Source organism: Oncorhynchus nerka, linkage group LG27 (genome assembly GCF_034236695.1).
Source record: "Oncorhynchus nerka isolate Pitt River linkage group LG27, Oner_Uvic_2.0, whole genome shotgun sequence".
Classification (NCBI taxonomy): Eukaryota; Metazoa; Chordata; class Actinopteri; order Salmoniformes; family Salmonidae; genus Oncorhynchus; species Oncorhynchus nerka.
This window is the reverse complement of record NC_088422.1, coordinates 51,321,552-51,335,416: the sequence shown is the minus strand read 5'-3', so window position 1 is coordinate 51,335,416 and position 13,865 is coordinate 51,321,552. Positions and strand designations below refer to the sequence as shown.

The 13,865-nt window shown below is 41.2% G+C and overlaps 1 pseudogene; it reads left to right on the top strand.

Moving 5' to 3' along the window:
* The window catches only part of LOC115112504 (phosphatidylinositol 4-kinase alpha-like), a 47,249-nt pseudogene extending 34,059 nt beyond the window's left edge, over positions 1–13,190 (top strand).
* The last annotated feature ends 675 nt before the right edge of the window (positions 13,191–13,865 follow it).

The following is a 13,865-nucleotide window of genomic DNA, read 5'->3' as shown; positions in this document are numbered from 1 at the left end:
ATAGAACTGTTTTGCCATTATGACCATCATTGTGTTTGGAGGAAAAAGGGGGAGGCTTGCAAGCCAAAGAACACCATCCCAACCATGAAGCACGGGGGTGGCAGCATCATGTTGTGGGGGTCCTTTGCTGCAGTAGGGACTGGTGCACTTCACAAACTAGATGGCATCATGAGGAAGAAAAATGTATGAATATATTGATGCAACATCACAAGACATCAGTCAGGAAGTGTTGATGGAATTTATAGGTTTAAATGACTGACTAGAATATTCCACACTGAAGCCATATGAATGAAATGGATTAGAGTCATGAGATTATTCTAATGATGTGTGTGGTTTTAGCCTGTAGAATTACATATCCGTGAGTGTAGTTTTTAGTCAGAAGTAGGGTATGACAATATAGCTGTACCATAGGTCTATAATAGTATCTTAAACACAGACTGTCTGAGCAAAATTCGGTGCTGACCCGACTAGAGATTTGAGAAAGGACAGGGAGTACGTCTCAAGGTCTCCCTAATCTTTGTCGGCTGGGTAGTGGGACAGTATGTGCATATGATATCTACTGTTTGTGTGGAAGTATGTGCGCAGCTATAAAATGGATGTCTTTGTATTCTTGACTTTAGAACGTTCTCTGAATTAACTGTACTAACCTTTTGAGTCTTTTTTGTTTGTTGCATAAACAGACTAATTATTATTATACCCATGGTCTTACAAACCTCGAGGATTGGTCAGAGCTATTTATTGTTAGTTATTCTCATTGGGATTGAAAATTCTTGCGACAGGAAGTTAAAGCTTGGTTGCAAATGGGTCTTCCAAATGGACAATGACTGCAAGCATACTTTCAAAATTTGTGGGGGCAGTATTTTGTTGTTTGGATGAAAAACGTACCGAAATAAAACCTATGCCTATTTCTCAGGCTCAGAATCTAGAATATGCATAGAAATGTCAGATTAGGATAGAAAACACTCTAAAGTTTCCAAAATTGTCAAAATATTGTCTATGAGTGTAACAGAACTGATATTGCAGGTGAAAACCTGAGGAAAAAACAACCTGGAATTGCTGTTTTTCCTGAAAGCTCTCTGTTCCATTGCCTGCCTTTGCTCCATTTAAAGGGATATCAATCAGATTCCTTTTCCTATGGCTTCCCCATGGTGTGAACAGTCTTTAGACATAGTTTCAGGCTTTTATTTTGAATAATGAGCGAGAAAGATCACACCGCGTCATTGTATGGCTGGGTGCCAGCAGCATTTTGCATGCGCAACAGCTTTGAGCAGACATTTTCTCTCTCTCCTATTGAAGAAGGTACAGTCCTGTTGAAATATTATCGATTGTTTATTGTAAACACAACCTGAGGATTGATAATAAAAAATGTTTGACATGTTTCTACGAACTTTGAGGATACTATTTGGAATTTTCGTCTGCCCGGTCGTGACCGCTCGAGCTTGTGGATTTCTGAACATAACGCGCCAACCAAATGGAGGTATTTTGGATATAAATATAATCTTTATGGAACAAAAGGAACATTTATTGTGTAACTGGGAGTCTTGTGAGTGCAAACATCCGAAGATCATCAAAGGTAAGTGATTCATTTGATTGATTTTCTGACTTTCGTGACCAATCTACTTGGCTGCTAGCTGTTTGTAATGTTTTGTCTGCTGAGAGAGATGTCCTGACATAAACGCTTGGTATGCTTTCGCCGAAAGTCTTTTTTGAAATCTGACACGCCAGGTGGATTAACAACAAGCTAAGCTGTCTTTTGCTATATTGCACTTGTGATTTCATTAAAATTTTATATTTTTAGTAATTTAATTTGAATTTGGCGCTCTACAATTCAGCGGATTTTGACAAAAATGATCCCCTTCACGGGATGGGTGCATCAAGAAGTTAAATGTATTTGGCTAAGGGATATGTAAACTTCCGACTTCAACTGTATATAAAAGCCCCTTAGATATTCTCACAGATCAGATTTGCCCAAATGAAAAATGCCCTTTAGATATTGATTTAGAATACTCTAATATTCTAAATGTAATTATTGGCAGAGAGCCACGTCATTGAAAAACATATTTTTTGATACACCGTAGGCGACATAAGTCTCACTTCTGTTGAGTAGTGTGCTGTTAACTTGTTGGTACTACCCATCCAGGGTCCGGGAGCATTGTCATCAACTGACACTAATTAGCATAACGCAACGGACATAAATATTCCTATTCATGAAATCACAAGTGAAATATATTGAAACACAGCTTAGCCTTTTGTTAATCACCTTGTCATCTCAGATTTTCAAAATATGCTTTACAGCCAAAGCAAGACAAGCATTTGTGTAAGTTTATCGATAGCAATCAAATTAAATTGTTTACCTTTGATGAGCTTCGGATGTTTTCACTCACGAGACTCCCAGTTGGATAGCAAATGTTCCTTTTTTCCCAAAATATTATTTTTGTAGGCGAAATAGCTCTGTTTGTTCTTCACGTTTGGCTGAGAAATCGACCGGAAATTGCGGTCACGACAACGCCGAAAAATATTCCAAATTAGCTCCATAATATCAACAGAAACATGACAATATAATCAATCCTCAAGGTGTTTTTCAAAAATCTATTCGATAATATATATCCACCGGGACAATTGGTTTTTCAGTAGGACCGATTAGAAAAATGGCTACCTCTGTATTTTAAGCAAGAATCACTCGAGAGCCATCAGGTGACCACTTCCTTAATGTAGCCGCTTACGCTTATTCTTCAACATAAAGGCGTAAAACTACGTCACAATGCTGTATAGACACCTTGGGGAATACGTAAAAAAAGTAATCTGGTTGATAGCCCATTCACTGCTCAATAGGGACGCATCGGAACGCAGAGCTTTCAAAACATGAGTCACTTCCGGATTGGATTTTTCTCAGGCTTTCGCCTGCAATATCAGTTCTGTTATACTCACAGACAATATTTGTACAGTTTTGGAAACTTTAGAGTGTTTTCTATCCTAAACTGTCAATTATATGCATATTCTAGCATCTTGTCGTCCTGACAAAATATCCCGTTTACTTTGGGAACGTTATTTTTCCAAAATGAAAATACTGCCCCCTAGTCACAAGAAGTTAAACTTAATTCTCCACTACATTGGCATATCTGAATTTCTTTAGCAATTATATACCACACTCCACACACAACCTGTTCTTCAGTTTTTAGATTCAGCATACAATGTTAAGTCATTATAGCAAAAGATGACACTGATTTTAACCTATAAGTCCAGCTATTAAGTCCCATCTGCACATCAGGATAAGTCAACTACCTCATGCCTTTTCTCATTTCTGTTGTTTCCACCTCAACATTTCCAATAAATTGTCATTAACTTTAATATTAATAATGTGACTTACTTCAAATGACTAACCTGTAGATGCCTTCATTTCCATGTGTCCTTCATTCAGGAGTGAGCAACATTCTTTAATTCTATTTTTTCTCAGGTTTTTGCCTGCCATATGAGTTCTGTTATACTCACAGACATCATTCAAACAGTTTTAGAAACTTCAGAGTGTTTTCTATCCAAATTTACTAATTATATGCATACTCTAGCTTTTACGGCTGAGTGGCAGGCAGCTTAATTTGGGCACGTTTTTCATCCAAGCTACCCAATACTGCCCCCTACCCCAAAGAAGTTAACACCATAGTACCCTCCAAACTCGGCAACAAGCTCGAGGCTCTGGGTCTCGACCCCGCCCAGTGCAACTGGGTACGGGACTTCCTGACGGGCCGCCCCAGGTGGTGAGGGTAGGTAACAACATCTCCACCCCTCTGATCCTCAACACTGGGGCTCCACAAGGGTGCATTCTGAGCCCTCTCCTGTACTCCCTGTTCAACCACGACTGTGTGGCCATGCACGCCTCCAACTCAATCATCAAGTTTGGGGACAACACTACAGTGGTAGGCTTGATTACCAATAATGACGAGACTGCCTACAGGGAGGAGGTGAGGGCCCTCTGAGTGTGGTGTCAGGAAAATAACCTCACACTCAACGTCAACAAAACAAATGAGATGGTCGTGGACTTCAGGAAACAGGGAGCACCCCGCTACCCACACCAACGGGACAGTAGTGGAGAGGGTAGTAAGTTTTAAGTTCCTCGGCGTACACATCACGGACAAACTGAATTGGTCCACCCACACAGACAGCGTTGTGAAGAAGGCACAGCAGCGCCTCTTCAAACTCTGGAGGCTGAAGAAATGCAGCTTGTCACCAAAAGCACTCACAAACCTTTACATATGCACAATCGAGATCATCCTGTTGGGCTGTATCACCGCCTGGTACGGCAACTGCTCCGCCCACAACCGTAGGGCTCTCCAGAGGGTAGTGAGGTCTGCACAACGCATCACCGGGGGCAAACTACCTGCCCTCAGGACACCCACACCACCCGATGTCACAGGAAGCCGATAAAGATCATCAAGGACAACAACCACCCGAGCCACTGCCTGTTCGCCCCGTTATCATCCAGAAGGCGAGGTCAAACTGAAAATAGGTTCCTATGAAATATCCTTTGGCAAAGACAATTCAGCGAACAGGGGGGGGGGGGAGATTCTGAACAGTTAGTCCTCGAGGTTTTGCCTGCTACATAAGTTCTGTTATACTCACAGACATGATTCAAACAGTTTTAGAAATGCCAGAGTGTTTTCTATCCAGATATATGAATAATATGCATATCTTATATTCTTGGCATGAGTAGCAGAAAGTTGAAATTGGGCACGCTATTTATCCAAAAGTGAAAATTCTGCCCCCTATCCCCAAGAGGTTTAAACTATGCCATTTTTATGTTTACATACCCTACATTACTCATCTCATATGTATATACTGTACTATATACCATCTACTGCATCTTGCTTATGCCGTTCTGTACCATCACTCATTCATATATCTTCATGTACATATTCTTTATCCCTTTACACTTGTGTGTATAATGTAGTAGTTGTGGAATTGTTAGGTTAGATTACTCGTTGGTTATTACTGCATTGTCGGAACTAGAAGCACAAGCATTTCGCTACACTCGCATTAACATCTGCTAACCATGTGTATGTGACAAATAAAATTTGATTTGATTTGAAATTTTGATTTGTCACATTTTATTGCGTTACAACGTGGGATTAAAATGGATTTAATTCCATATTATTTTTTGGATTCATTACAAATAACACACTAATATACTTTGATTAGTATTCAACCCCTTGAGTCAATACATGTTTAAAACACCTTTGGCAGCGATTGCAACTGTGAGTCTTCTTTGGTAAGTCTCTAAGAGCTTTGCACACCTGGATTGGGCAATAATTGACCATTATTCTTTTCAAAATTCTTCAAGCTGCTTCAAGGTGTTGGGTATAATGGCTAGACAGCAATTTCAAGTTTTGAACGATCAATGATTGATTTGTTATTGTTACCCATCAACCAATCACCACCCTTCTTTATTAGACTTTTGCAAAGCTCCCTGGTCTTTGTAGTTGAATCTGTGCTTGAAATTCAATACTTGACTGATGTACCTCACAGATGTCGCATGTATGTTATTTCACAGAGTAAGTCCATGTAACTTATTATGTGATTTGTTACGCCCAATTGTACTCTTGAACTAATTTAGGCTTGCCTAGACAAAGGGGCTGAATACTTATGCAACAACTACGTATATTTCAGTTATTACATTTTATTAATTAGTACAAATGTGTATACGTTTATTTTCACTTTGACATTATGACCAAAAAAATTTGAGAAAAAATTACAATGAAATCTATTTCAATACCACCTTGTAATGCAACAAAATGTGAAAACATATTTTTTTGCACACGGATGGTTTAAAAGAGAGCACTCATATTTTTCTCTGAACTTGAGCCTGGCCTCCCACAATTTAATTGTGAGGAAAGTTTTATTTACATACTTTTAATTTTAATACCTAAACAAAGCAGTTTTATTTTGATGTTATTTAAATGTATACAGTGCATTCGGAAGGTATTCAGACCCCTTGACTTTTTCCACATTTTGTTACGTTACGGCCTTATCCGAATATGTATTATTCTTTTTTGGGTTGAATGGTACACACCTGTGTCAGAGAAAAAAACAAGTCATGAGGTCGAAGGAATTTTCCATAGAGATCTGAGACAGGATTGCGTTGAGTCACAGATCTGGGGAAGGGTACCAAAACATTTCTGCAGCATTGATTTTCCCCAAGAACAAAGTGGCCTCCATCATTTTCAAATGGAAGAAGTTTGGAACCACCAAGACTCTTCCTAGAGTTGGCTGGACAAACGACGATGGTCACTCTGACAGAGCTCTACAATTCCTCTGTGGAGATGGTAGAACCTTCCAGAAGGACAACCATCTCTGCAGCACTCCACCAATCAGGCCTCTATGATAGAATGGCCAGACAGAAGCAACTCCTCAGTTAAAGCACATGACAGCCCACTTGAAGTTTGCCAAAAGGCACCTAAAGACTCAGATCATGAGAAACAAGATTATCTGGTCTGATGAAACCAAGATTTAAATATTTGACCTGAATGTGAAGTGTCACGTCTGGAGGACACCTGGCACCGTCCCTACGGTGAAGTATGGTGGTGGCAGCATCATGCTGTATGGATGTTTTTCAGAGACAGGGACCAGGAGACTAATCAGGATTGAGGCAAAGATGAACGGAGAAAAGTACAGAGAGATCCTTGATGAAAACCTTCTCCAGAGCACTCAGGACTTCAGACTGGGGCGATGGTTCACCTTCCAACAGAACAATGACCCTAAGCACACAGCCAATTCAACGCAGGAGTGGCTTCAGGACAGGTCACTGAATGTCCTTGAGTGGCCCAGCCAGAGCCCAGACTTGAACCCGATCTCTGGAGAGTCCTGAAAATAGCTGTGCAGCGACGTTCGCCATCCAACCTGACAGTTCTTGAGAGGATCTGTAGACGAGTATCGTGGCAGAATCAGAATTAGTTGGGTAACATAGATAAGATGTTTTATTTTCATAATATGTTTGTGAGATACTTGTCATTTAGAATGTATTTTGTTGTACTATAGTGTTGGCCGTTTGCAGTTATCTGTTCTCTGTCAGGGTTCAGTTACTTGGGCCACAGAAAGGGGAGAAGGTCAAGCTTGTCTTCATATGTAAACGTATCTTTTAAACCATGTGAAGGGATGATTGAGGGGGAACCAATTATCTCTTGGCTTCACAATGTCTGTGTGCCAGTCACTCCCTACTTTTCCCATCGGAGAATGGAGGATGGCAGTGTCTGGAACCATTATGTTCCCTCTGAGGTTGCCCTTATCTTGACCTAGAGTGTCACTCTCCTCTCCGTGAGCTTGTTCAGGATGGGTTGTATTTGGGATGGGAGTGTCTAAAATGACAATTGATATATACCATTGGGTGAGGTAATGTCTTGGTACTATTTTGTACCAAGAACGAGATAAGAGCTTCGTTTAGAAGACCAAACTGAACGATAATTTATAGCTAAATACTGTCTGGTGATGGGATACTCCTCTCTCAAGTAAAATATTTCTTTGTATAATGTTCTTAAGATCTGTTATTTGTCACGTCGACTAGGGGGGTGGATCTTTGCTATAAAGGATCTCAGTTGCCATTATGTTGACACTCTCAGATAATTATTTTATAGACACTGAATTGATCTGAGAGTCACAGGATTGTGATGGAGCTCATATAATTAATGATGGACTTTATGATAACTCTGACTTGTGTGTGGTTTGCTCTCATGATTTGATAATACAGGAAATTTCCACTACAGAAGAATGTTAGAAACTCCCCAAATACAGGTGTGCCAAGCTTGTAGTGTCATACCCAAGAAGACATGAGGCTGTAATCGCTGCCAAAGTTGCTTCAATAAAGTATTGAGTAAACTGTCTAAATACTTATGTAAATTATTTCAGGGTTTTTTTCCCCCGTTTTTTTTCTAAAGACCAGTTTTTGCAATGTCATTGTATGTGTTGTGTGTAGATTGATGAGGAAAAAACAAACAATGTTTGAATAATCAATGTATGAATAAGGTTGTAATGTAACAAAATGTATTCAGAACACTTTCCAAATGCACTGTAATTTGTTTCATAATTAGGTTAAATTAATAATTCCTTTGCTATTGCCAATATCATTATTATTATTATTATTATTATTATTATTTCATTATTATATTATATGACGATAAAGCTACCCACCATAACCTAACTTGCAATTTAGGGAAAAGGTCATTAAAATACTTGGCAATTATTACCGGTTGGGAAAAGATCTATGTCTCTCTGTGTCTCTCTTTCTTTCTGTGTCTCTCAGTCTCTCTGTCTCTCTCTCTGTGTCTGTGTAACTCTCTGTGTCTGTGTCTCTATCTGGGTCTCTCTCTCTCTATTTTTCTGTGTCTGTGTCTCTCTCTGTGTTTCTCTGTGTCTGTCTCTCTCTGTGTCTCTCTCTCTGTCTCTCTCTCTCTGTTACTTTGTGTCCCTCTCTAAGTGTCTCTGTGTCTCTCTCTGTGTCTCTGTGTCCTCTTTCTGTCTCTCTCTCTCTCTCTCTCTCTCTGTTTCTTTGTCTCTCTCTCTGTCTGTGTCCTCTTTCTCTATCTCTCTCTCTCTCTCTCTCTCTCTCTCTCTCTCTCTCTCTCTCTCTCTCTCTCTCTCTCTCAATGTCTCTCTCTCTCTCTCTCTCTCTGTGTCGCTGTTCCTCTCAATTCAATTCAAGGGGCTTTATTGGCATGGGAAACGTGTTAACATTGCCAAAGCAAGTGAGGTAGATAATATACAAAAGTGAAATAAACAATAAAAATTAACAGTAAACATTACACATACAGAAGTTTCAAAACAATAAAGACATTACAAATGTCAAATATATATATATATATATATATATATATATATATATATATATATATATATTGTGGCAAAGAAGGGGGACGAGTGATAAATGGCAGATATGTGAGAGCAGAACTAATAAACGGGTTCTGCCCGATCACTAAAATGGCCGCCCCTGTCAGAACTACAGATCACAAAATGGCCGACCGCCATAACTACATGTCCCAGAAGCAAGGGGAACCCTCAGAAGGTGGAGCCGACCCAGAGATAAAGGGTCAAGGAAAACCAGGAAGGGGAAGAGAGAGTGCTGGAAGGATCTATGAACAATAGAGAAAGAGACAATAGAGATTGGCTGGATTTACCGTGTATGAGCTGGATTGTTTTGGACTTACCTGTTGGCGTTTGGACCTGGACCTACCGAGAACCCGATTCGTGTACCGAACCCTGCTATCCTTGACCTCGCCTACGGCCTGGGTGGACCAGGACGGAGAAACAAACACACAGGTACTGTCCTATTCGAAAGAATCTAAAAATCTATGACTGATTCAAGTATTTTTAGCCAGATCCTAATTGGTTTGTTGAAATTTATGTTCTTGCCTTGTCTCTCAGATCGTTCACAGCTTTGTGGAAGTTACCTGTGGCGCTGATGTTTAGGCCAAGGTATGTATAGTTTTTTGTGTGCTTTAGGGCAACCGTGTCTAGATGGAATTTGTATTTGTGGTCCTGGCGACTGGACCTTTTTTGGAACACCATTATTTTGGTCTTACTGAGATTTACTGTCAGGGCCCAGGTCTGACAGAATCTGTGCAGAAGATCTAGGTGCTGCTGTAGGCCCTCCTTGGTTGGTGACAGAAGCACCAGATCATCAGCAAACAGTAGACATTTGACTTCAGATTCTAGTAGGGTGAGGCCGGGTGCTGCAGACTATTCTAGTGCCCGCACCAATTCGTTGATATATATGTTGAGGAGGGTGGGGCTTAAGCTGCATCCCTGTCTCACCCCACGACCCTTTGTGAAGAAATGTGTGTGTTTTTTGCCCATTTTAACCGCACACTTGTTGTTTGTGTACATGGATTTTATAATGTTGTATGTTTTACCCCCAACACCACTTTCCATCAATTTGTATAGCAGACCCTCATACCAAATTGAGTCGAAGGCCTTTTTGAAATGAACAAAGCATGAGAAGATTTTGCCTTTGTTTTTGTTTGTTTGGTTGTCAATTAGGGTGTGTAGGGTGAAAACATGGTCTGTTGTACGGTAATTTGGTAAAAAGCCAATTTGACATTTGCTCAGTACATTGTTTTCATTGAGGAAATGTACGAGTCTGCTGTTAATGATAATGCAGAGGATTTTCCCAGCGTTACTGTTGACGCATATTCCACGGTAGTTATTGGGGTCAAATTTGTCTCCACTTTTGTGGATTGGGGGGGGATCAGTCCTTGGCTCCGAATATTGGGAAGATGCCAGAGCTAAGGATGATGTTGAAGAGTTTTAGTGTCGCCAATTGGAATTTGTTGTCTGTATATTTGATCATTTCATTAAGGAGACCATCATTTTTGGGTTGGAGGATTTTATTTTGTCCTGTAACTCATTCAATGTAATTACCAGAACCCACTGGATTCTCCAGTCTTTAAAAGTTGATTCTAAGATTTGTATTTGATCATGTATATGTTTTTGCTCTTTATTCTTTGTAAAAGAGCCAAAAAGATTGGAGAAGTGGTTTACCCATACATCTCCATTTTGGATAGATAATTCTTTGTTGTTTGTTTAGTGATTTCCAATTTTCCCAGAAGTGGTTAGAGTCTATGGATTCTTCAATTACATTGAGCTGATTTCTGACGTAATGTTCCTTCTTTTTCCGTAGTGTATTTCTGTATTGTTTTAGTGATTCACCATAGTGAAAGCTTAGACTCCGGGTCTCTGTTTTTGGTTGGACAGGTTTCTCAATTTCTTTCTTAGATTTTTGCATTCTTCATCAAACCATTTGTCATTGTTGTTCATTTTCTTTGGTTTTCTATTTGAGATTTTTAGATTTGATAGGGAAGCTGAGAGGTCAAATATACTGTTAAGATTTTCTACTGCCAAGTTTACACCTTCACTATTGCAGTGGAATGTTTTACCCAGGAAATTGTCTAGAAGGGATTGAATTTTTTGGTAGGTTTCCAAACTGCATTCCTTCCATCTAATAGCATTTCTTAATGTTACTCAGCTCCTTTGGCTTTGATGCCTCATGATTTAGTATTGCTCTGTTCAAGTAGACTGTGATTTTGCTGTGGTCTGATAGGGGTGTCAGTGGGCTGACTGTGAATGCACTGAGAGACTCTGGGTTGAGGTCAGTGAAAAAGTCGTCTTACATGAGCTATAGGTGTACCTACCATAGGAGTCCCCTCGAAGCCTACCATTGTCTGTGTCTCTCTCTCTCTCTCTCTGTGCCTCACTCTCTCTCTTTGTGGATTGGGGGGGGATTAGTCCTCAGTTTTGAGTTGGCAGGACTTGGGGCAGCAGGTAGCCTTGTGGTTAGAGCGTTGGGCCAGTAACTGAAAGGTTGCTAGGTCAGATCCCTGAGCTAACCATGTAAAAATATGACATTCTGCTCCTGAACAAGGTAGTTAACCCACTGTTCCTAACCTGTCATTGTAAATAAGAATTTGTTCTGAACTGACTTGTCTAGGAAAATAAATAAAATAACCACAGCTTGACTCTAATACAATAGTTGCTGCATAGACTGTCAGATAACCAGATGTTCTCTATTAATTTAGTTAGATTGGTAAGAGCTTATTAGCAGCAAGGGGAAAACGCATAGAGGAGAATTAGCTATCTGCAGCTAGATGTTTTCTATATGTCGAAAATATAAGGTCTAACAGTTGACAGTGTATGTCAGAGCAAAAACCAAGCCATGAGGTCGAAGGAATTGTCCATAGAGCTCAGAGACATGATTGTGTCAAGACACAGATCTGGTGAAGGGTACCAAAACATTTTTGCAATATTGAAGGTGCCCAAGGACACAGTGGCCTCTTCCTTAAACAGAAGAAGTTTGGAACCACCAAGACTCTCCCTAGAGCTGGCCGCTAGGCCAAACTGAGCAATCGGGGGAGAAGGGCTTTGGTCATTTCAAAATAGCTCTACTCTGAGAACTACTTTTAATCACAGAGTGGAAAACATAGAACCATACTGTGTGGATCACAATTATGGGTGTATTCTGGAATAAGACAAACCTATACATAGAGCTGGAGTCTGAGTGTGTGTACACACAGCCACCTCCTTTAACCACTCTTCAAAATATTTGGCAGCCTTTGAGATGGAGAGGCAGGAGAATGAGTGACAGAACAAGAGTATAATAAAAGCATGACTTCTCTCCCACTCCTGCTCACAGCAGCAGTGCAGTGGAGTATCTTCAACAGCCATAGGCCCAGGGATTTCACAAGGTGTGGTGTTTTTATTCTTTGTCCCCAACTCTCTAGACGACCAGTTTTGATAGCCTTTAGCCGCACCCTCATACTACTCCTCCTTTGTTCCGCGGGTGATGTGGAGGTAAACACAGGCCCTGCATGTCCCCAGGCACCCTCATTTGTTGACTTCTGTGATCGAAAAAGCATTGGTTTCATGCATGTCAACATCAGAAGCCTCCTCCTCCCTAAGTTTGTTTTACTCACTGCTTTAGCACACTCTGCCAACCCTGATGCCCTTGCCGTGTCTGAATCCTGGCTTAGGAAGGCCACCAAAAATTCAGAGATTTCCATACACAACTATAACATTTTCCTTCAAGATAGAACTGCCAAAGGGGGAGCCTACAAAGTAATGACATACTTTCCAGGTCCATACCCAAACAGTTCAAACTACTAATTTTTAAAATTACTCTCTCCAGAAATAAGTTTCTCACTGTTGCCGCCTGCTTTACCGACCCCCCTCAGCTCCCAGCTGTGCCCTGGACACCATTTGTGAATTGATCACCCCCCCCATCTAGCTTCAGAGTTTGTTCTGTTAGGTGACCTAAACTGGGATATGCTTAACACCCCGGCAGTCCTACAATCTAAGCTAGATGCCCTCAATCTCACACAAATCATCTAGGAACCCACCAGGTACAACCCTACATCTGTAAACAAGGGCACCCTCATAGACGTTATCCTGACCAACTGGCCCTCCAAATACACCTCTGCTGTCTTCAATCAGGATCTCAGCGATCACTGCCTCATTGCCTGTATCCGCTACGGGTCCGCAGTCAAACAACCACCCCTCATCACTGTCAAACGCTCCCTAAAACACTTCTGCGAGCAGGCCTTTCTAATCGACCTGGCCCGGGTATCCTAGAAGGATATTGACCTCATCCCATCAGTTGAGGATGCCTGGTCATTCTTTAAAAGTAACTTCCTCACCATCTTAGATAAGCATGCTCCGTTCAAAAAATGCAGAACTAAGAACAGATATAGCCCTTGGTTCACTCCAGACCTGACTGCCCTCAACCAGCACAAAAACATCCTGTGGCGGACTGCAATAGCATCGAATAGTCTCCGCGATATGCAACTGTTCAGGAAGTCAGGAACCAATACACGCAGTCAGTCAGGAAAGCAAAGGCTAGCTTTTTCAAGCAGAAATTTGCATCCTGTAGCTCTAATTCCAAAAAGTTATTGGACACTGTAAAGTCCATGGAGAACAAGAGCACCTCCTCCCAGCTGCCCACTGCCCACTGCACTGAGGCTAGGTAACACGGCCATGCCTTCCTCCTGGCTACTCCAACCTCGGCCAACAGCCCCCCCCCCCCCCTGCAGCTACTCGCCCAAGCCTCCCCAGCTTCTCCTTTACCCAAATCCAGATAGCAGATGTTCTGAAAGAGCTGCAAAACCTGGACCCGTACAAATCAGCTGGTCTTGACAATCTGGACCCTCTATTTCTGAAACTATCCGCCTCCATTGTCGCAACCCCTATTACCAGCCTGTTCAACCTCTCTTTCATATCGTCTGAGATCTCCAATGATTGGAAAGCTGCCACAGTCATCCCCCTCTTCAAAGGGGGAGACACCCTGGACCCAAACTGTTACAGACCTATATCCATCCTGCCCTGCCTATCTAAGGTCT